Here is a 23437-nt window from a genome sequence, read left to right on the forward strand (position 1 = left end):
GCGGCCAGGGGACTTGTGGCCACCCCGAAGGTCAGTTGGAGGTGTCCTGCAGACGCAAGGAAGCTAATATTCGAATAAAAATTGTTTTAAAATTTCCGCTCAATCGGAGTTACAGATCTCCAGGAATTTAAGAAACCGTGAAAGGCCAGAATCTCGGGACGCAAAAACATAAGGAAACAGAGAGAGAGGTCCAATCTCGGAGGGGCTCCCACCCCTCCTTCGCCATGAAGGCCATGGACCAGAGGGGAAACCCTCCTCCCATCTAGGGGGAGGACAAGGAAGAAGAAGAATGAGGGGGGCTCTCTCCCCCTCTCTCCCGATGGTGCCGGAACACCGTCGGGGCCATCATCGTGACGGCGATCTACACCAACAACTTCACCACCGTCATCACCAACTCTCTCCCCCTCTATGCAGCGGTGTAACACCTCTTCTCCCCGCTGTAACCTCTACTTAAACATGGTGCTTAACGCTATATATTATTTCCCAATGATGTATGGCTATATATATCCTATGATGTTTGAGTAGATTTGTTTTGTCCTATGGGTTGATTGATGATCGTGATTGGTTTGAGCTGCATGTTTTATTATTGGTGTTGTACTATGGTGTTCTCCGTGTCGTGCAAGCTTGAGGGATCCCCACTATAGGGTTTGTAATATGTTCATAATTTGCTTATGGTGGGTGGCGAGAGTGATAGAAACACAGACCCGAGTAAGTAGGTTGTTTGCATATGGGATTAAAGAGAACTTGATACCTTATAATGCTTTTTTTTTGACCATGAAGACTGCAGGGCTTACACCCCACAACATTTTATTAAAAATAAACAAACACATACAGGGTTTCCTCAAGGTGAGGAAAGAAAAAAATAACAAAGAAAAAAGAAAGAAAGAGGAAGAAAAACTATACAGGGTAGGGGAGCACTATACCTATAAATTACAAATAAACAAAGGAGACAAACAGGAACTCTCCTCAAGGAGGAAGAAAATCAATCCACTTAAGAAGGGCGTCTCTAAATTTCCGTTTTATTCGGTGGGAGAGCAGAGTGATATCATGAATGAAGCTATTCCTCCATGCCCTGAAAGAGGGTTGAATGTTCCTGAAAGTTCTATCATTCCTGATCTTCCAAATATTCCACCAGGCCAAGAAAACCACCTCCCCAAAAAAAGGTTTGTTGAAATCCTTCCTTGCATGATGAGCAATTTCCACCATATCGTCACCATTTTCCATTCAATTTGTAGGTAGTTCCAGACTCGAGAACTAAAATTGCACTGGAAGAACAGGTGATTTCTGTCCTTCAGAGCTCCAGTCAGACAAAGAACACATTCAGGCCCTTCATTAATTCTCCAATGTCTCCTCTAAATCATGTCCCTGGTGTTAATCCTGTCCATGATGACAAGCCAAGCAAACATCTTGATCGACATAGTGCAGCAACTTTTCCATATCCATCCCAGGATGGGGTTTGAGACCATTGGCTGATAGACAAAATCATAAAACTTTTTTGCTGTATACTCTGATTTCTTGCCATGCCTCCATCCCCAGTGGTCATTAGATTGATTATCCAAATGGAAAGACCCCATTAATGAGGAGAGCTGTTGCATTTCTTGGAAGGCTTGTTCAGTCATAGGCAAGTAGAAAAGCTCCCGAAAAGAACTAGCCTGAAAAACTTCCTTGACTGAGAGGTTTTTGTGGAGATAAAAAGAAAATAGCCTAGGAAATCGCTCTTGCAGAGGAACCGAACTGTTCCCAATTTGCCAGTAGTCTGACCAGAACTGCACTGTATCTCCACTATGAACATCAACCGACGTAACGGCTCTAAAATTATCCATCAACTTGCATACATCTTTCCACCAAAAGGAGCCACAGAGAACAGTATCATGTGGAATCCTTTCAAAGTAGTAAGAATCCCAAACTAATTGCACCCAGGGCACATCCATCTTATTATAAAATTTGCTGAGGTGTTTCAATAAGAGAGCATCATTCTGCAGTCCAAGGTTTAAAATCCCAAGCCCCCCCTTTGACTTAGGTCTACAAACAAGTTGCCAAGCCGCCAGTGAGTGACCCTTTTCCTGACCATATTTCCTCCATAAACACTGCCTTTGGATTCTTTCCAATTGTTTTAAAATACCCCGAGGAATGGACAAGCTACAAAGGAAAAAGATAGGCAAGGAAGAGATCACAGAATTGACTAATTGCAGTCTGCTCCCTTGTGGCAAGAACCATGAACTTGCTGTCAATCTTCTCTCCATACAATCCACAAGAGGAAGGAGGTCAACTATTTTAGGCCTGGTGGTCCCCACTGGCAGCCCCAGATATGTAAAAGGCATAGTGCCTAATTTGCAATCAAAAAAGGCAGCCAGGTCAGAAGCATCCTGCTCATCTACATTGATAGGATACATGGAGGATTTATGGAAATTGATCTGCAGTCCAGTTGCCTGTGAGAAGGAATGCAAAACTGATTTCAGAGCCCTCAATTGACTTAGATCAACATTTAGGAATAGCAGTGTGTCATCTGCATATTGGACCACTGGGAAATCTGGATCATGGGTAAGCAGGGGCCTGCTTATTAAACCTTGTTGGAGAAGATTGTTCACTAAAGTCTGTAAAAGATCAGCTGCAATAACAAATAGTAAGGGAGAAATTGGGTCCCCTTGCTTGACTCCACATTTGCATTTGAAATGATTACCAGGGACTCCATTCAGTAGTACAGAAGAAGTGCCAGAAGACAGCAACTGCTTAATCCAAACAATCCACCTATCATCAAAACCTTTTGCAATTAAGATCTTTATGATTGCCTCATGCTGGATAGAGTCAAAAGCCTTTTCAAAGTCCAACTTAAGCAAAAGGATGGGCCTTTTAGACTGATTGCACTGATGGATATACTCAAATGTCCAAGCAAGACAATCCTGGATTGTTCTTGATTTGATGAAACCATATTGGTTTTTATGCACACATTTGGTGATCTCCAGTTGGAATCTGTTAGCAGCAAGCTTTGTAAGAAACTTTAGGCCAACAGAGGTTAGAGAGATTGGTCGAAAATCTCCCACACCCTCAGGTGTCTGCTTCTTTGGGACCAGGGTAATGAATGCATCATTCAAATTTTCTAATTGCACTATTCCAGCATGAAACTCCGTAACCAGCTGTATAAAATCAGCAGAAATTATATGCCAACACTTTTTTAAAAAGAGCCCGTTAAAGCCATCAGGTCCAGGGGCCTTATCAATAGGCAAGTCCTTGATAACCTGCTCAATTTCTTTTAATTCAAAAGGTTTTGTGAGCACCTCCAAACCCTGGACCCTGGGTATTAGAGACAATATGGTTGCATCCAAAGAAATTGACTTAACTGTCCCCATTCTGCTTTTGAAGGTTGTCAGGAATTCTCTGGCCATTTCCTGATGGTTAGATGTTACTGTTCCATCTGACAGCAACAAGCTTGCCACAGAGTTTTTTCTAAATCTTTCAGTTGCCATGGCCTGAAAGAATTTGGAGTTTTCCTCTCCCACTTTGATATACCTAATTGTACATCTTTTCCTCCAGTACAAGTATTGCATGTGAAGCAGGTGTTCATGGTGCATTTTAATTATTTTCCTGAAATTAAACTCAGGCCTGGATAAAGATCTCTTATCTTCAAGATTGTCCAACCAAAGAATTACCCAGTTACACTTCTCAATCAACCTTTTGATGTGTGATAAACCTTTCTGCCATTTCTTGAGAGCAAACCTCAAAGCTTTCAGTTTGTCCACAATTATTGCCGAAATATGGGTCTTACGACTGGGGCGAGCCCACACCTCCTGCACACATTCCATAAAGCCTGCCTGATGAATCCAAAAGTTTTCAAACCTGAAGATATGTGCTTTGGGAATTGCTGTACTGATGGCCACCAGACAAGGAACATGATCAGACGCAGTCTTTGCCAAAGGGGTCAGTTGGGTCATGGGATATATGTTAATCCAACTTGCAGAAGTAAAAACCCAGTCCAACTGTTCCAGGAGTGGCCTGTCTTGCATTTTAGACCATGTGAATTTACGTCCTTTTAGAGGAAGTTCTAACAATCCCAAATGGCCAATTATTTCATTGAAAATGAACATATCATTAATATCACCCCCGGGGAGATTTCTATCATCAATGGAACGGATGAAGTTGAAGTCCCCCATTAAATCCACATCTCATTCGGATCAATGTCCAAATTGTAAATCCAGGAGACAAACTCATCTCGCAACTCACCCTGGCATGGACCATACACATTAACCAGAAACCATTGTTCATTATTATGGACCGAGGTAAAATGCATAACAATAGCGTATGGTTTAACTGTGAGAAGGGTGCCACAGAACATATCAGATCGCCACGCTGTTAAGAGGCCCCCAGATGCTCCGCTAGAGGGAGACTCAACAAATTGATCAAAACCTTGAGGACAAATGCTTTTCATGATAGAGCGCGAGCAAGAGGATAACTTAGTTTCCTGCAAACAAAGCACTGAGCACTGACTCTCTATCACTTTCTCCCTGACAGAGCGCTGCCTAGCATCTGAATTCAGACCACGAACATTCCAGCATAAAACTTTCCAACTACGTGTTGTGACACGATTCATGGATAACCATTGCGTATAGAAGTAATAAAAGTGTGGCACATAATGCCACACCCTCCAAAATAAAGCTAAATTCAGTACCCCAGAGTGCCACCTCCCAGCCCGGACTTAGTTCAACAGTAATAAAAACAGACACAGCTAGCACCATCAGACTTGGCATATAAAGTAACATAAAAACTAATTGGAAGATGCAGATGAGTTCTCCTGTGGATTAGCCATAAGCTTGTCCACCGTTAAGAGCGCAGGATCAACCTCCAACTGCGCCCCCACAGCTTGGAGAACATGAAGCGGGGTGTGAGGTGGTGCAATGGGCCGAGCGTCTTCAGTATCATCCGCAGAAGTGGGCTGGGCCTTGTCCTCCACGGGCTTTGCACGGGGGCGCTTTTTAGATGTCTGCAGAGAAAGTTGCTCAAAGACCACGTTTTTGTACCCATCTAACTTTGCCGCGCTCCGAGTGCAACACCTTAGTGACGTATCAACAACAGGAGTCTTCTTCTTGTCTCACCGCTTACGAGAAGAGGATTGCTCCACAGAGAACAAAGGTGTTGATTGAATTGATACTGGAAGAGTAGAACTAGCAGACTCAATTTCTTCAGAAACAGACTCCAAAACAGCAGGCACCGCCTCAAATAAAGCTCTGGCCACAGGGCGCTTCTGCATGACAGGTTTTCTGACAGCAGGAACAAGAGGCAGTGAAGCAGTCAAACAACTAATCATCCTTGATTCATCAAAGGCAATGGACCATGACCTCTTGGAGTAGATGATTGTGCCCATCGGCTTGGGGAAGATAGATCTTGGCACTTCCTTGAAAGAGAAATCAAACATAAGGTTTTGGAAAGACCTTTGCCAAATCATCTCCGGGGTAAGAGGAGGTCCTGCCACAATACGTGCCATGCCAATAAAAATCTGATGCTGCTGAATCATAGGGGGATGGTAGGGCACAATGGCAAGCTGATTCTCCTCAAGTACAGGGTGAAGGGGAAAATCATGTTGTTGCTGGATTTCACCTTCTTGTTCTTGCTGCTCTACAGAAACAGACCCTTCTGGCTGATCAATTACTATTGAAACTTGATCCTGTTCGGGAGCAGCAGGTGGTAGTGCCTGTCCATTGTCAGCTTCATCTCCCCACAGGGCATTGCCCCAACCAGGTGCAGACGCTTCGTTATTGACCAGTGGAGGCGGTGGAGCGAGAGGTGCATCATTCCAAGCCAGCATTGGGTATGGAGGTAAGGCAAACATCAAATTATCAGGCACCAGATTGCCAGGCAAAGGGTGAGGGTTTCCATCGAGAGGCATAGGGTCTTCGTCATTTGGCATCTGGTCTGCAAAATCTGCGCCAAGAACATAGCAAGCGGCCGTCCAAGATACTTGAGCACCTCCATACTCTGCATAATCACCAAAAACCACATTCCTTGGAACCAAAGGCGTATCTGGGAAACTAGCTTCAACCAAAGTCCGGACAAGATAAGGATCTTCACTGTCCCAAGAAATAAACTTTCCAAAAGTGCCTACAGCCTGGGAGATGTATTCAGTGGTGCGGTAATCCAGGGGAATCCCAATGAACATTAACCAACCCTTACGAAAACCGTGTGTTCCTTTGAAATTATCTCCCTCATCATGCTTCATAAATCTGACAAAACGGTCATTGCCCAAAGGAAAAGGTGCATGCTGAACCAGGGTATATCTAACAGTCGGATCCCTGACTTGAAACAGACCTATCCCATGAAACCACGGCTGAGCAGATCGAACCATAATACCTCTATTCTGCAGAAACTGGACGACTTCGTTCCGCACCGGGCCGAACGGCCCCTCCGGCGCCGGCATCACCTCTGCAACCATGTAGTCCTCATGCCGGCGGGGCGGACGCGTTGCGGGCGTGAAGAAGGTGCGTGGAAGCCGACGATCGCCGCCATCGATGATGAGATGTCCAGGGGGCACAAAGCGCTGTGGGTCAAGCTCGTAGTTCGCCATAGAAGAGCCAGGAGCTTGTCGGGGGTTTTCGTTGATTTGGGGTAAGGGAAGATGCAATGGAGGCGGCGGTGATGGGACTGGACAGTCTATCCCAATAACTCCGGCTCTGTTCCCATGAGTAGCAGCAGATTCCAATAAACTCGTTTTTTGTTGAACCGAAATTGGCCTCCAAACCAATCCATTGGAGCGCGTAAAATCATTACAGGCCTGGCTAGAGTGACCAGGACGGGAGCAAGCCGTGCAGACTACTCGCCTTCCACAAGTCGTTGACATGTGGCCCTTCTGAGAGCAAATAGTACAGGTGACCACACGGTCCACCATGTCATCGACCATGGCATCAAACTGTCTGGCTGCCTCCTGAGATGAGGGGATATCCGGACGGTGAGAAGGAGATGGGCTCGAAGGCCCAGAGGGAGATGGGCAAAGTATTGAAGGTGAGGTAGAATCCCGATGGGCCTCCAAAGCCTTTGGGCCAGAATCCGGGCAAATGTTTTGAACTGGCGACAATCCCGCCTCTACGCAACTGTCGAGCGAGAATTCTGCATGCACAGGGGAAGGGTCCTCCAAAACTGGATCAATTATCGGTGAAGCAGATTCCGGCCGGCTCAACGCCGGCAAGGGAGTAACTGTTCCAAAAACGATAGGTGAACGTGCCACCGTCCAACACAAGTCCATGGGTGGCGATGGATGTATGACTACACGTTCATGTGCAGGAAGATTATACCCTGCATCTGTCATGAAATCAATGCATTCTTGCGTAGCCGGATATCTATATCCCTTGCAAGCAGAGTATCGCTCAAACGTGGCAAAAGAAAGCTTTTTACGAGCAGATGGAGCAGTCTTAAGAGCTGATCTAACCGGAGGCTTATTCATGGCCAAAAGACCTAAAGATGAACGACGCTTAGTAGGACTAACTAGAATCCATTCGGCGTCACATTCCTTCCTCCAGATCCGGAGCTCTCTAATCCAATTAGGCCCCCCATTTCCCCACAGATGAAAATAGCATTTGAACAGATCGCATGCATAGGAACGGAGATCCATAATAAGAAAACCAACTTGCTTGCAAGAGACATGAAAGGAGTAAACCTTATCCTTGATGTGAAGAACCTGAAGATCAACTGCCGAACCTCCAATTACTGCCTCCAAAACCGCGGCCACAGAATCCTCGGAGAGACGAAAAGCATGGCGGCTGAATGAAACCACTAAGATGAATGACCTCCTGTGCCCGGCAGGGTGGACCGTATGTCCAGTAGATCTAAAGACCTCTTCTGCAAAAACCCTACCCTTGAAGAAATCCAAGCCAAGGGTAGATCCACCAGGTGAACCCATACTAGATGGGTATTACCTTGATCCCAAAAGAACGCCGGAACAGATGATCGGAGAGAGTCCAGAAGTTAGTGGAGAATGAGGCAGATCGCCGGAGAGGGTGGGGGAGCCGAGGTGGAGGGTGGGAGCGCCATAACACACATCAATAATACCTTATAATGATATGGTTGGGTTTTACCTTAATGATCTTTAGTAGTTACAGATGTTTGCTAGAGTTACAATCATAAGTGCATATGATTCAAGTAGAGAAAGTATGTTAGCTTATGCCTCTCCCTCATGTAAAATTGCAATAATATTACCGGTCTAGTTGTCAATTGCCTAGGGACAAATAACTTTCTTGTGACAAACAACTCTCTACTAAAACTATCGTAATTGTTTCTTTATCTAAACAGCCCCTAGTTTTTATTTACGTGCTCTTTATTATCTCGAAAACCTATCCTACAACACCTACAAAGTACTTCTAGTTTCATACTTGTTCTAGGTAAAGAGAATGTTGAGCATGAGCAGAGTTGTATCGGCGGTCGATAGAACTTGAGAGAATATTTGTTCTACCTTTAGCTCCTCGTTGGGTTTGACACTCTTACTTATCGAAAGAGGCTACAACTGATCCCCTATACTTGTGGGTTATCACCCCCCTTCCTTTCTCTCCTGAGGAGGGAAAGGCAGGAGGGGCCACCCCTCCCCTTTCCTTCCCCTAGGGCCGGCCAGCCAAGGGAAGGGGCGCACCAGCCCCCTTGTGGGCTGGTCTGTCCCCCCCCCTTTGGCCCATAAGGCCCATACACTTGCCGGGGGTGCCCGGAACCCCTTCCGGTGACCCGATGAGTACCCGGTGCACTCTGAAACTATTCTGGTGTCCAAATACCATAGTCTGATGCGGCTTGAACTACATCGGTATTTCCCAGAGAGGAAGTGATGATGCAACACAGCTACGGTAGGTATTTCCCTCAGTGATGAGACCAAGGTTATCGAACCAGTAGGAGAACCACGCAACACTATGTAAATGGCACCTGCACATAAAGAACAAATACTTGGAACCTGACATGTAAGAGGGGTTGTCAATCCCTCCCGGGTAAAAAGATAGATAAATTTGTAGTAGATTGGATAAACAGATCTCGTGGAACCCCGAAATGAAATAAATAATAAATAATTACAGCAAGGTATTTTTGGTTTTTGGATTAATAGATCTGAAAATAAAATCAAATAAAAATAGATCTCGAATGCAAATATGATAAAGAAGAGACCCAGCGGCTGTAGATTTCACTAGTGGCTTCTCCCAAAAAAATAGCATACGGCGGGTAAACAAATTACCATTGGGCAATTGATAGAACTTCAAATAATTATGACGATATCCAGACAATGATCATTATATAGGCATCACGTCCAAGATTATTAGACCGACTCCTGCCTGCATCTACTACTATTACTCCACACATCGACCGCTATCCAGCATGCATCTAGTGTATTAAGTTCATGAAAAAATGGAGTAATGCAATAAGAACGATGACATGATGTAGACAAGATCTATTCATGTAGGAATAGACCCCATCTTGTTATCCTTAATAGCAACGATACATACATGTCATGTCCCCTTCTCTCACTGGGATTGAGCACCGTAAGATCGAACCCATCACAAAGCACCACTTCCCATGGCAATAAAAATTGATCTAGTTAGCCTAACTAAACCAAAGATTCGAAGAAGAAATACAAGGCTATAAGCAATCCTGCATATAACAGATCAAAACTCAAATAACTTTCATGGATAAACTAGATCTGATCATAAACTCATTGTTCATCGGATCCCAACAAACGCACCACAAAAAAGAGTTACATCAAATAAATCTCCAAGAGACCATTATATTGAGAATAAAAATAGAGAGAGGAAGCCATCTAGCTACTTCCTATGGACCCGTAGTTCTATAATAAACTACCAACGCATCACTGGAGAGGCACCAATGAGGATGATGAACCCCTCCGTGATGGTGTCTATATTGGATCTGTGGTTTCTGGAACTTGCGGCGGCTGGTATTGTGTTTCGTCGACTCCCCTAGGGTTTTTTGATTTTCGGGGTATTTATAGAGCAAAGAGGCGGTGCGGGAGGCGTCCGAGGTGGGTGATGACCCACAAGTATAGGGGATCTATCGTAGTACTTTCGAGAAGTAAGAGTGTCAAACCCAACGAGGAGCAGAAGTAAATGACAAGCGGTTTTTAGCAAGGTATTCTCTGCAAGCACTGAAATTATTGGTAACAGATAGTTGTGTGATGAGATAATTCGTAATGGGTAACAAGTAACAAAAGTAAATAAGCAGCAACAAGGTGGCCCAATCCTTTTTGTAGCAAAGGACAAGCCTGGGCGAACTCATATATAAAGCAAAGCGCTCCCGAGGACACATGAGAATTGTTGTCAAGTTAGTTTTGATCATGCTCATATGATTCACGTTCGTTACTTCGATAATTTGATATGTGGGTGGACTGGTGATTTGGTGCTGCCCTTCTTTGGAATAGCCTCCCACTTATGAGTAACCCCTCTCGCAAGCATCCACAACTATGAAAAAAGAATTAAGATAAATCTAACCATAGCATGAAACATATCGACCCAAATTAGCCCCTTACGAAGCAACGCATAAACTAGGGTTTAAGCTTCTGTCACTTGATATGTCTCCAACGTATCTATAATTTTTGATTGTTCCATGCTATTATATTATCAATCTTGGATGTTTTATAATCATTTTATAGTCATTTTATATAATTTTTTGGTACTAACCTATTGACATAGTGTCAAGTGCAAGTTGTTGTTTTCTGCATATTTTTTACATCGTAGCAAATCAATACCAAATGTAGTCCAAATGCAACTAAACTTTACGGAGATTTTTTTGGGACTAGAAGACACCTAATGGGCCTTGGCTATGCCTGGAGGTGCTCCAAGGAGAGCACAACCTACCAGGGCGCGCCAGGAGGCCCAGGCGCGCCCTGGTGAGTTGTGCCCACCTCGGGTGCCCCCCAGACCGCCTCTTTGCTCTATAAATGCCCAAATATTCCAGAAACCCTAAAGGCATTGACGAAAATCAATTCCAGCCGCTTTAGAGTCTAGAACCACCAGATCAAATCTAGACACCATCTCGGATGGGGTTCACCACACCTCCATTGGTGCCTCTCCGATGATGCGCGAGTAGTTCTTTGTAGACCTTCGGGTCCGTAGTTAGTAGCTAGATGGCTTCCTCTCTCTCTTTTGATTGTCAATACAATGGTCTCTTGGAGATCCATATGATGTAACTCTTTTTGTGGTGTGTTTGTTGGGATCGATGAACTTTGAGTTTATGATCAGATTTATCATTTTATATCCATGAAAGTATTTGAGTTTCTTTGATCTTTTTATGCATGATTGCTTATAGCCTCGTATTTCTTCTCCGATATTTGGGTTTTCTTCTGCCAACTTGATCTATTTATCTTGCAATAGGAAGAGGTGCTTTGTAGTGGGTTCGATCTTACGGTGCTTGATCCCAGTGACAGAAGGGAAACCGACACGTATGTATCATTGCTACTAAGGATAAAACGATGGGGTCTATCCCTACATAGATAGATCTTGTCTACATCATGTCATCATTCTTATTGCATTACTCCATTTCTCCATGAACTTAATACACTAGATGCATGCTGGATTGCGGTCGATGTGTTGAGTAATAGTAGTAGATGCAGGCAGGAGTCGGTCCAATAATCTTGGACGTGATGCCTATGTAATGATCATTGCCTGGATATTGTCATGAGTATTTGAAGTTCTATCAATTGCCCAACAGTAATTTGTCCACCCACTGTTTGCTATTTTTCTCGAGAGAAGCCACTAGTGAAACCTACGGCCCCCGGGTGTCTTTCTCATATTATTTGCTTTGGCAACCTATTTTCTATTGCTTTTATTTTCACATCTATTAAACCAAAAATACAAAAATACCTTGCTACAATTTATTCTTATTTATTTTATTTGGCGTTCGATCTATCAATCTACTACAATTTTATTCACGTCCATTTGCCCATCTTGGGGCACCGCTACCCGAAAGGGATTGACAACCCCTTTTACACGTCGGGTGGCAAGAAGTTGTTATTTGTGTGCAGGTGTTGTTTACGTTGTGTTGCTTGGTTCTCCTAATGGTTCGATAACCTTGGATTCAAATCTGAGGGAAATACCTACCGCCGCTGTGCTGCATCATCCCTTCCTCTTTGGGGAAATACATACGTCGCTTCAGGCGACATCAAAAGGAATTTCTGGCGCCGTTGCCGGGGAAGATCTTCAACATATACCAGGTTCCTAATCACAAATCTCATCTCCTTGCAATTTACATTATTCGCCATTTGCCTCTCATTTTCCTCTCCCCCACTTCACAAAAATTTGTCGTTTTATTCGTCTCTCCTTTTCGTTCGTCGTTTTCTTGCCGGATCTGTTTTTGTGTGCGTTCTTGTTGGCGTGATCATGATGCCTCAAAGAAAATATTATGATGTTCCATACCCCAATATTTTGCTTGAAATTGAGAAAAGTACTAAGGAATATATGACTACACAATTTGAGCATAATAAGTATTTTACCCAAGAACTTAAGGAACACTCCGGTGTGCTTGATGCTATAACAAAACAACTTGATAATATCAGTAGAGAAGTTTGCAATCTCCAATCTAAGTATACTTTTGCTGAAAGTTTGCTAGGAAAAATATCTGATGCACAAGCTACTCTAGTAAATCAAATGGCCGATAAACCAATCTAACCAGAGGATAAAAGTGATGAAGATCTTAAAATGATTTTTGTTTCTTCTATTGATTCCTTGTTTAGTAAAATTAAGTTTGATGAAAATGGGATTGGAGAAGGGTCAACTTTAGCTAGAAGGCATCCCGATATTTCTGAGGGTGAAAATCTTGTTGAGAAAATTGATATAAGTGGGTTTGGAGAGCTCAAACTTTGACTAGTGATGTGCCCACTCTTTTGGATTACAAAAACTTAAATTATGATAGTTGCTCTTTGATTGATTGTATTTCTTTGTTGCAATCCATGATAAATTCACCCCATGCTTATGAACAAAATAAAGCTTTTACTAAACATATTGTTGATGTTATGATGAAAGCTTTTGAAGAAAAATTGGAATTGGAAGTTTCAGTTCCTAGAAAATTGGATGATGAATGGGAACCTACTATCAAAGTCAAGATTAAAAATTATGTGTGCTTTGCTTTGTGTGACTTGGGTGCTAGTGTTTCTACAATTCCGAAATCTTTATGTGATGTGCTTTGTCTTACCGATCTTGGAGAATGCTCTTTAAATTTGCACTTGGCGGATTCTACTATTAAAAAGCCTATGGGAAGAATTAATGATGTTATTATTCATGCAAATAGGAATAGATTTTATTGTTCTTGATATTGATTGCAATCCGGCTTGTCCAATTATTCTTGGTAGACCGTTTTTACGCACTATCGGTGTCGTGACTGATATGAAAGAAGGCAATATTAAGTTCCAATTTCCTTTGGGAAGGGTATGGAACACTTCCCTAGAATAAGAATTAGGCCACCATATGAATCAATCATGAGGGCATCTTATGGATCTCGAAACAAAGATGACAAAACTTAGATCCTTGCTTTATGCCTAGCTAAGGGCGTAAAACTATAGCGCTTGTTGGGAGGCAACCCAACGAATAAAATTTATTTTTGCTTTTTTTATCCTGTTCTTGAGTGTTTGCACAATTATGCTACTGTTATGATTGTGTTTTTTGTGTTTTAGTTAGTGTTTGTGCCAAGTAAAGCCTTTAGGATCTTCTTGGGTGATAGTTATTTGATCTTGCTGAAATATCATAAACTTTTGCGTTCGCAAAAATAATTCTAATTTTTAACCAAATAGCGATAAAATACAAATTCTTTTTATAGAATATTAATATACAAATTTCTCAGGCCGTCCTAATTTTTCATAATTTTTGGAGTTACAGAAGTATTCGAAATAGTCAGATTGCTACAGACTGTTCTATTTTGACAGATTCTGTTTTCTTTGAGTTGTGTGCTTGTTTTGATGGCTCTATGGTTTTCTTTGATGAGTTTTTGCCATAGAAAAGTTGGGATACAGTAGATATAATGCAAAAACAAAATATGAATTGGTTTACTACAGTACTTATAGTAGTGATTTATTTTCTTATACTAACGGATCTCATGAAGGTTTTGTTGAGTTTTGTGTGATTGAAGTTTTCAAGTTTTGGTTTATCTTACGATGGATGAAGGAATAAGGAGTAAGAAGAACCTAAGCTTGGGGATGCCCCGGCATCCCAAGATATTATCCAAAATAGAGCAAGAACCTAAGTTTGGGGATGCCCTGAGTGGCATCCCCTCTTTCTTCTAACGACCATCGGTATTTTACTCGAAGCTATATTTTTATTCGTCACATACTGTGTGTTTTGCTTGGAGCGTCTTGTATGATATGAGTCTTTGCTTGTTTTATTTTTTGTTTTAATTCTTGATTCCTTGTTGGACACACCTATTTGCGAGAGCCAAAATTATGTCATGACTTGTTAAAATTGCTCTCTATGCTTCACTTAATTTTTATGAGCTATGGACTTGCTCTAGTGCTTCACTTATATCTTTTTGAGCACGGTGTGCTTTAGTATTTTTGAAGAAATGCTCTCTTGCTTCACTTAGATTTATTTGAGAGTTAGCAAAATTTTCAAGAAATTCCTCTTGCTTCACTTAAATTAATTTGAGAGAAAAGAAATATTATGCTCATGATCTTCACTTATAGTTGTTTGAGCTTATCAAAAGCAACATATGAAAATTAGTTCCAAAGTGATAGATATCCAAGAAGGATGCAATAAAAAAATTCATGAAGAGCATTGGACAAAATAAACTTGATTCTTAGTAATAGTTTTGAGATATGATGATGTGATATGTGAGTTATGTTGATGAGTAATTATGCTTTAGTTAGAATATTGGTGTTAAGGTTTGTGATTCCCTATGCAAGCACGAAAGTCAATAATTATGCAATGAAATTATATCCTACTTGTGGTGCATTATTCGGTGTTAATTATGCTTAATGCTCACTTATGAGATTATTCGTTTCTTGGTTGGTCACTTCCCAATATTTTGCTAGCCTTCACTTTGCACTAAGTATGATCTCTACTTGTGCATCCAAAAACCTTTAAACCAGTTTTGCCACATGAGTCCACTATATCTACCTATATGCGGTATTCTTTTGCCGTTCTATGGAAATTTTTATGTGCCATCTTGAATTTTCAAAATAAACTTCTATTTTGTGTGTTCGTTTCGCTCGTGGAGCGGTGAGGGGTGGCTAATATTTTCAATGCTATATGTGTTATTCTCAAGATGAGTGTTTATTCGCTTGTCATTGCATGAGAGTAAGGCAAATGTGTTAGGGATGCCCAACCGAAATGAAAAATGAATTTACTTTATGTTGTCAACTAATAAATTCCTTGGAAAGTGTTGGTATGGAAGGCACCCATGAATACGGTTAGCCATGGAAAGTGAAAGTATGGTTCAAAAAGGAATAAACTTTAATTTCTGTTTGGGAACCGCCTATGATATATCTAGCATGGAAAGTGTTGGGAACTCTAAGTCGTTTTTGTTGGTGGGGAGGATACACCTCCCCAAATGTTTTTATCTCTAAATTTTTGCGTTGAGCTCTGGCACCTCTACAAATCCCTACTTCCCTCTACGAAGGGCCTTTCTTTTTACTTTATGCAATTTTTATTTTTGAATTTGAGTCTCCATCTTCTCTTATAAAAGTGATATGTCTCCATCATATCTATAATTTTTTATTGTTCCATGCCAATATTATACAACTTTCATATACTTTTGGCAACTTTTTATACTATTTTTGGGACTAACATATTGATCCAGTGCCCAGTGCCAGTTCCTGTTTGTTGCATGTTTTTTGTTTCGCAGTAAATCCATATCAAACGGAGTCCAAACGGGATAAAAACTAACAGAGATTGTTTTTGGAATATATGTGAATTTTGGGAAGTGAAATCAACGCGAGACGATGCTCGAGGGGCCCACGAGGCAGGGGGCGCCCCCCTGACCCTCGTGGACACCCCGTAAGGCGGTTGGTTCCCTTCTTTCGCCACAAGAAATAAAATATCCGGATAATAATCGTGTCCAAAATTCAGCCCAATCGGAGTTACGGATCTCCGGGAATATAAGAAATGGTGAAAGCGCAGAATCTGGAACGCAGAAACAGAGAGAGACAGAGAAACAAATCCAATCTCGGAGGGGCTCTCACCCCTTCGCCACCATGGAGGCCATGGACCAGAGGGGAAACCCTTCTCCCATCTAGGGAGAAGGTCAAGGAAGAATAAGAAGAAGGGGGGCTTCTCCCCCTCTCTTCCGGTGGCGCCGGAACGCCGTCGGGGCCATCATTATCACCGCAATCTACACCAACAACTTCACCGCCATCATCACCAACTCTTCCCCCCTCTATGCAGCGGTGTAACCCCTCTTTTACCCGCTGTAATCTCTACTTAAACATGGTGGTCAAGGCTATATATTATTTCCCAATGATGTATGGCTATCCTATTATGTTTGAGTAGATCTGTTTTGTCCTATGAGTTAATTGATGATCATGATTGGTTTGAGTTGCATGATTTATTATTGCTGTTGTCCTATGGTGCTCTCCGTGTCACGCAAGCGTGAGGGATCCCCACTTTAGGGTTTGCAATATTTTCATGATTTTCTTATGGTGGGTAGCGTGAGTGATAGAAACACAGACCCGAGTAAGTAGGTTGTTTGCGTATGGGAATAAAGAGGACTTGATGCCTTATAATGCTATGGTTGGGTTTTACCTTAATGATCTTTAGTAGTTTCGGATGCTTGCTAGAGTTCCAATCATAAGTACATATGCAAGAAGAGAAAGTATGTTAGCTTGTGCCTCTCCCTCAAATAAAATTGCAATAATGATTACCTATCTAGTTATCAATTGCCATGGGACAAATAACTTTCTCGTGACAAAAAGCTCTCTACTAAACCTAACTTAGTTGTGTATTCATCTAAACATGCCCTACTTTTTATTTACGCGCTCTTTATTATCTTGCAAACCTATCCAACAACACCTACAAAGCACTTCTAGTTTCATACTTGTTCTAGGTAAAGCGAACGTTAAGCATGCGTAGAGTTGTATCGGTGGTCGATAGAACTTGAGGGAATATTTGTTCTACCTTTAGCTCCTCGTTGGGTTCGACACTCTTACTTATTGGAAGAGGCTACAATTGATCCCCTATACCTGTGGGTTATCAAGACCTTTTTCTGGTGCCGTTGCCCGAGAGTTATAGCGTGGGGTGAATATTCTCGTGTGTGCTTGTTTGTTTTATCACTAAGTAATTTTTATTTTCTGTTCTAAGTTGTTCTCTATCTTTAGTTATGGATATGGAACATGAAATACCAAAAAAAAAGTTTTCTTGCTACTCATGGAGATGGGGAACCTCCTAAAACCCTCGATGCTCATTATGTGAAAGATTTATGTACTACTTTGATAATCCTGAGAAAACCCCATTCAAATTTATAATGGGAGTAACATTGGATCAATGTGAATACTTTAAGGATTATCGCTTGACTCAAAAAGGGAAACTATTATGGAATCAAATTTATATGTTGCATTGGTATGCTCGGCAACTATGCTTGATATATGATTATACTTGTTGCTCTAGGATGAAGGCTCCACACCTTCCCTTTTCGTGTGAATTTAATGATGATGAAACCTTGGCTTCTTATGCTAATGGTATATATGATTATTATGATGTGGAACAAATAGAAGAATTTGTTGCTTTTATGGGTGCTTATAAAATTGAATCTTTGTTTAAAGAGTTTGGAGATTTTGATGATTCAGTTTATAGACCTGAAAATTTAGCTATCCTTAAATATTGCTATGAGAATTATAAATACAATTATGATATTCATGAATTTATTGAGAAAGTCTCCGCTGTCCGAGAAGAGACTAATATTTTGCAGGAGTCTATGGAAGAGGAAATTAATGAAACTGTGAGCTCATTGGATGAAAAAGATGAGGAGGAGAGTGAAGAACAAAAGGAGGAAGAGCATATTAGCTACCCATGCCCACCTTCTAATGAGAGTAACTCTTCAACTCATACATTGTTTAATTTCCCTTTGTGCTTACCGAAGGATGATTGCTATGATGATTGTTATGATCCCGTTGATTATTTTGAAATATCCCTTTTTGATGATGCTTGCTATGCTTGTGGCCAAGATGCCAATATGAATTATACTCATGGAGATGAACTTGCTATAGTTCCTTATGTTAAACATGAAATTGTTGCTATTGCACCCACGCATGATAGTCCTATTATCGATTTGAATTCTCCCGACTACACTATATCGGAGAAGTTTGCCCTTATTAAGGATTATATTGATGGGTTGCGTTTCACTACTACACATGATGATTTTGATAGATATAATATGCATGTGTTTGCTGCTCCTACTTGCAATTATTATGAGAGAGGAACTACATATCCGCCTCTCCATGTTTCCAATATGATAAAACTGCAAGAAACTGCTTATACTATGCATTGGCCTTTACTATGTGCGCATCAATTGTTCTTTTATGACATGCCAATGCATAGGAAGAGAGTTAGACTTTGTCATTACATGATATATGTTGCTTTGTGCTCACTACTAAATCACAAATCATTGTTAATTAAAATTTGCTTTCATATACCTTGGGATCTGATACGTCTCCAACGCATCTATAATTTTTGATTGTTCCATGTTATTATATTATCTGTTTTGGATGTTTATGGGCTTTATTATACACTTTTATATTATTTTTGGGACTAACCTATTAACCAGAGGCCCAGCCCAAATTGCTGTTTTCTTGCCTATTTCAGTGTTTCTAAGAAAAGGAATATCAAACGGAGTCCAAACATAATGAAACCATTCAGGAGAGTTAATTTTTGTAACGGAAGCAATCCAGGAGACTTGGAGTAGACGTCAGGGAAGCTTCGAGGTGGCCACTAGGCAGGGAGGCGCGCCCCCCACCGTGGCTCCCCTGGCCCCTTGTGGCTCCCCTGGCCGACTTCTTTCACATATATATATATATATATATATATATATATATACCCTAAAAACATCAGAGAACACAATCGATCGGGAGTTCCGCTGCCAGAAGCCTCCGTAGCCACCGAAAACCAATCTAGACCTGTTCCGGCGCTAGTTAAAGGCCTCGGCCAGGGAGTCTTTGTCGGATACGGCCCGTAGGTCGGTTCGGAATTTTTTTTAATAATTAATCTCATAAAAAAACAAAAGGAATACTAAACGGACTCCAAAAATCCCCAAATAAATTTTCCCCGGCTTCTAAAATCAAGCCGCACAGGATGAACATTTATTTGGGGCCTAAATGCAATTTTAAAAAATGAGCATTTTTCCTAAATTCAAATAAAATAACAAATAAAACCAAAATAAAAGCTTATTTGATTTTATTATTAAATCCTCAATATTTCTTTATTTTGGGAAAGTCATTTTATTCCCTCTCTCATATTTTTGTAATAGAAATAATTGAAGATAAAACAAATAAAATCAGATGATCCTATTTTCAAAATTTGAGAAAACTCAAATATGAAAATAACGAAATCCCCAACTCTCTCCGAGGGTCCTTGAGTTGCGTAGAATTTCTAGGATCAACCAAAATGCAATAAAATATGATATGCAATGATGATCTAGTGTATAACATTCCAAATTGAAAATTTGGGATGTTACAAACCTACCCCCCTTAAGATGAATCTCGCCCTCGAGATTCGGGTTGGCTAGAAAATAGGTGAGGGTGGTCCTTCAACAGATCTTCCTCTCTTTCCCAGGTGGCTTCATCCTCCGTGTGGTGGCTCCACTGAACTTTGCAAAACTTTATAACCTTGCTGCGGGCGACTTGACTAGCATATTCTAGAATCTTGACTGGTTTCTCCTCATAGGTCAAATCACTGTCCAACTGAATCGCTTCCAGCGGTACTGTGTCTCTCAGTGGTATATCAGCCATCTCGGCGTGGCACTTCTTCAACTAGGAAACGTGGAACATGTCGTGAACTCCTGACAATCCTTCGGGCAACTCCAACTTGTAGGCTACTTCCCCCATACGCTCCAAAACTTTGTATGGTCCTACAAAACGTGGCGCTAACTTTCCCTTAACTCCAAGGCACTTAACTCCTCGAAGTGGAGATACTCGAAGATAAACTCGGTCTCCGACTTTGTAAACTGTCTCCTTGCGTTTTGAATCTGCGTAGCTCTTTTGCCTAGATTGGGCTACCTTGAGCCTATCGCGAATCAATTTTACTTTCTGTTCAGACTCCTTAATCAGATCCGGTCCAAACAACTGGCGGTCTCCAACTTCATCCCACGACAATGGGGTCCTGCACCTCCTTCCGTACAAGGCTTCAAAAGGGGCCATCTTCAAACTGGATTGTTAACTGTTGTTATAAGAGAACTCTGCATATGGAAAATTCTCGTCCCAACTAGATCCGTAATCTAGCGCACAAGCTCTCAGCATATCCTCCAAAATCTGATTGACTCTCTCGGTTTGTCCATCTGTCTGCGGATGGAAAGCTATACTGAACTCTATCCTGGTACCCAAAGTTTCATGCAACTGATTCCAGAACATTGAGGTAAATTGGGTTCCTCTATCTGATACGATACTCCTTGGAACTCCATGCAGACATACGATCCTGGCCATGTATATCTTTGCTAACTTGGCACTGGTATAGGTAGTCTTCACTGGAATGAAATGAGCTACCTTTTTCAAATGATCGACTACAACCCAAATCGAGTCATAGCCTGAACGAGTCCTGGGCAATCCCGTAATAAAATCCATGCCTAACTTATCCCACTTCCATTCGGGTATCGGCAATGGCTGTAGCAATCCTGCTGACTTCTGATGCTCTGCCTTCACTCTCTGACATACATCACAAATTGCTACATACTCCGTAATATCCTTCTTCATTCCGGTCCACCAAAAAATATCCTTCAAATCCAAATACTCTTGGTATTTCCTGGGTGAATCAAATATGGTGAATCATGGGCCTCTTGCGGAATTAACTTCCTGATCTCCAAATCATTAGGCACATAAACACGGTATTCAAACTATAAGGTATCGTGCTCATCCTCACGAAATCCCTTAGCTTTTCCTTTGCTCATTTTTTCCTTGATAGAAGCAATCTCCTCGTCAGTCTTCTGGGCTTCTCTGATCTTATCCATCAATGTAGACTGAATCTCCAATGCTGCTACATAGCCTCTCGGGACTATCTCCAAACATAGCTCACGAAGATTCTCGTCTAACTCGTTTGGTAATTCTCCCGTCATTAAGGTGTTGACATGACTTCTACGGCTCAACGTGTCAGCTACTACGTTAGCCTTTCCGGGGTGATAATGCAATCTCACGTCACAATCCTTGATGAGCTCCAACCATCTCCTTTGCCTGAGATTCAACTCCTTCTGTGTGAAAATATACTTCAAACTCTTGTGATCCATATATACCTCACAATGGTTTCCAATGAGAAAGTGTCTCTAGGTTTTCAATGCATGCACTACGGCTGCTAACTCCAAATCATGCGTAGCATAATTTAACTCATGAGGCTTAAGCTGTCGTGAGGCATATGAAACAACTCTTGCTTCCTCCATAAGCACAGCTCCAAGTCCTCGACGTGAAGCGTCACAATACACCTCATAATCCTTGGTTTGATCTGGCAAAATCAACACTGGTGATGTAACCAAATGTTTCTTCAACTCCTGGAAACTGGCCTCACATTCCTCGGTCCATATGAACTTGGTATCCTTCTTCAACAACTCCGTCATAGGCTTCGCAATCTTTGAGAAATTTTCAATAAATCTCCGGTAGTATCCTGCGAGTCCAAGAAAACTCCGGATCTCTCCAACTATTGTTGGGGCTTCCCAATTTGTCACAGTGTCAACCTTAGTGGGATCTACTGCTATACCTTCTCCGGATATAACGTGTCCGAGAAATCCAACTTCCTTCAACCAAAACTCACATTTGCTAAACTTGGCATATAACTGATGTTCTCTGAGCTTACCAAGTACCAAACGCAAATGCTCCTTATGCTCCTCTTCGTTCTTCGAGTATACCAGGATATCATCGATGAACACTACGACAAACTTATCCAAAAACTCCATAAACACCTTGTTCATCATGTTCATAAAATATGCAGGTGCGTTAGTCAGACCAAATGACATAACAGTATACTCGTACAGCCCATACCTGGTGGTAAAAGCCGTCTTAGGTATATCCTGTTCCCGAATCTTCAGCTGATGGTATCATGACCGCAGATCGATCTTGGAAAATACCTTAGCTCCTTGCAATTGATCAAACAGATCATTGATTATCGGTAGTGGGTACTTGTTCTTGATGGTTACTTCATTCAATCCTCAATAATCAACAACCATCCTTAACGATCCATCCTTCTTCTCCACTAGAAGTACTAGCGATCCCCAAGGCGAAGAACTTGGGCGAATATAAGCTTTATCTAGTAACTCCTTAATCTGCTTCTTAATCTCCACCAAATGCTTTGCGGGCATCCTATATGGTCTCTTAGATATTGGCCCTGTGCCTGGCAAAAGCTCAATCAAAAACTCAATATCTCTATCAAGTGGCATGCCTGGCAACTCTTCCGGAAATACATCAGGGAAATCCTTCACTACTGGTACTTCCTCCTACACAACTCCTGTTAAGCAATTTACTTGAGTCCTTTTTGGCACATGTCGGGATACATACTTGATCCTTCTTCCTTCTGGGGTGGTAACTATAATTGACTTACTGGCGCAATCGATGTTTCCTCCATACATCGACAACCAGTCCATACCCAGAATTACATCCAATCCTTGTGATTCCAAAATGATCAAATCCGAGGGAAACACACGCCTACCTATACTCAATGGCACTCGAAAACATCCCTTGCTAGCCATATACTCCGCTCCTGGTGAGCTTACTAACGTAGGTGTTCTAAGAACTTTGGTGGGCAGATTATACTTATCCACAAATTCCCTTGATATGTATGAATGTGATGCACCAGTATCAAAAAGAACGAGTGCAATAAATGACTTAACCAAAAACTTACCGGTTACTGCATCCGGCTGCTCTTTAACCTCCTCCATGTTAACGTGGTTCACCTGTCCCCTATTGAAAGGGTTCGGCTTCTTCCCAGAGCTTCCATTGCCATTTCCATTCCGGGATTCAGGACATTCATTGGCATAATGTCCGGTCTTCTGGCACTTGAAACAAGTGACTTGGCTCAGGTCTCTCTTGGTTGGGGCTAATGGGTTGGTGAGGTTCTAGCCGTTGCTTCCTCCATTCCCATTACCATTCTTGGTGCCATTATGATTGTGCGAGCTACCTCCTCCATGGGTATGCTGAAAATGTCCTCCCCGTCTAGGGGTAAAACGTGGCTTCTGTTGAGCTCATGAATTGTACTTCCCTTGTCCATACTTCCTCTTGCGGTTCTCAATCTGCTACTGCTTCCCTTCAATCATGAGAGCACGGTCTACCAACTCCTGGTAGTTGTTGAAGGTTGCTACCATCAACTGCATG

The sequence above is a fragment of the Triticum urartu genome, chromosome 7 (genome assembly GCF_003073215.2).
Source record: "Triticum urartu cultivar G1812 chromosome 7, Tu2.1, whole genome shotgun sequence".
Taxonomy (NCBI): Eukaryota; Viridiplantae; Streptophyta; class Magnoliopsida; order Poales; family Poaceae; genus Triticum; species Triticum urartu.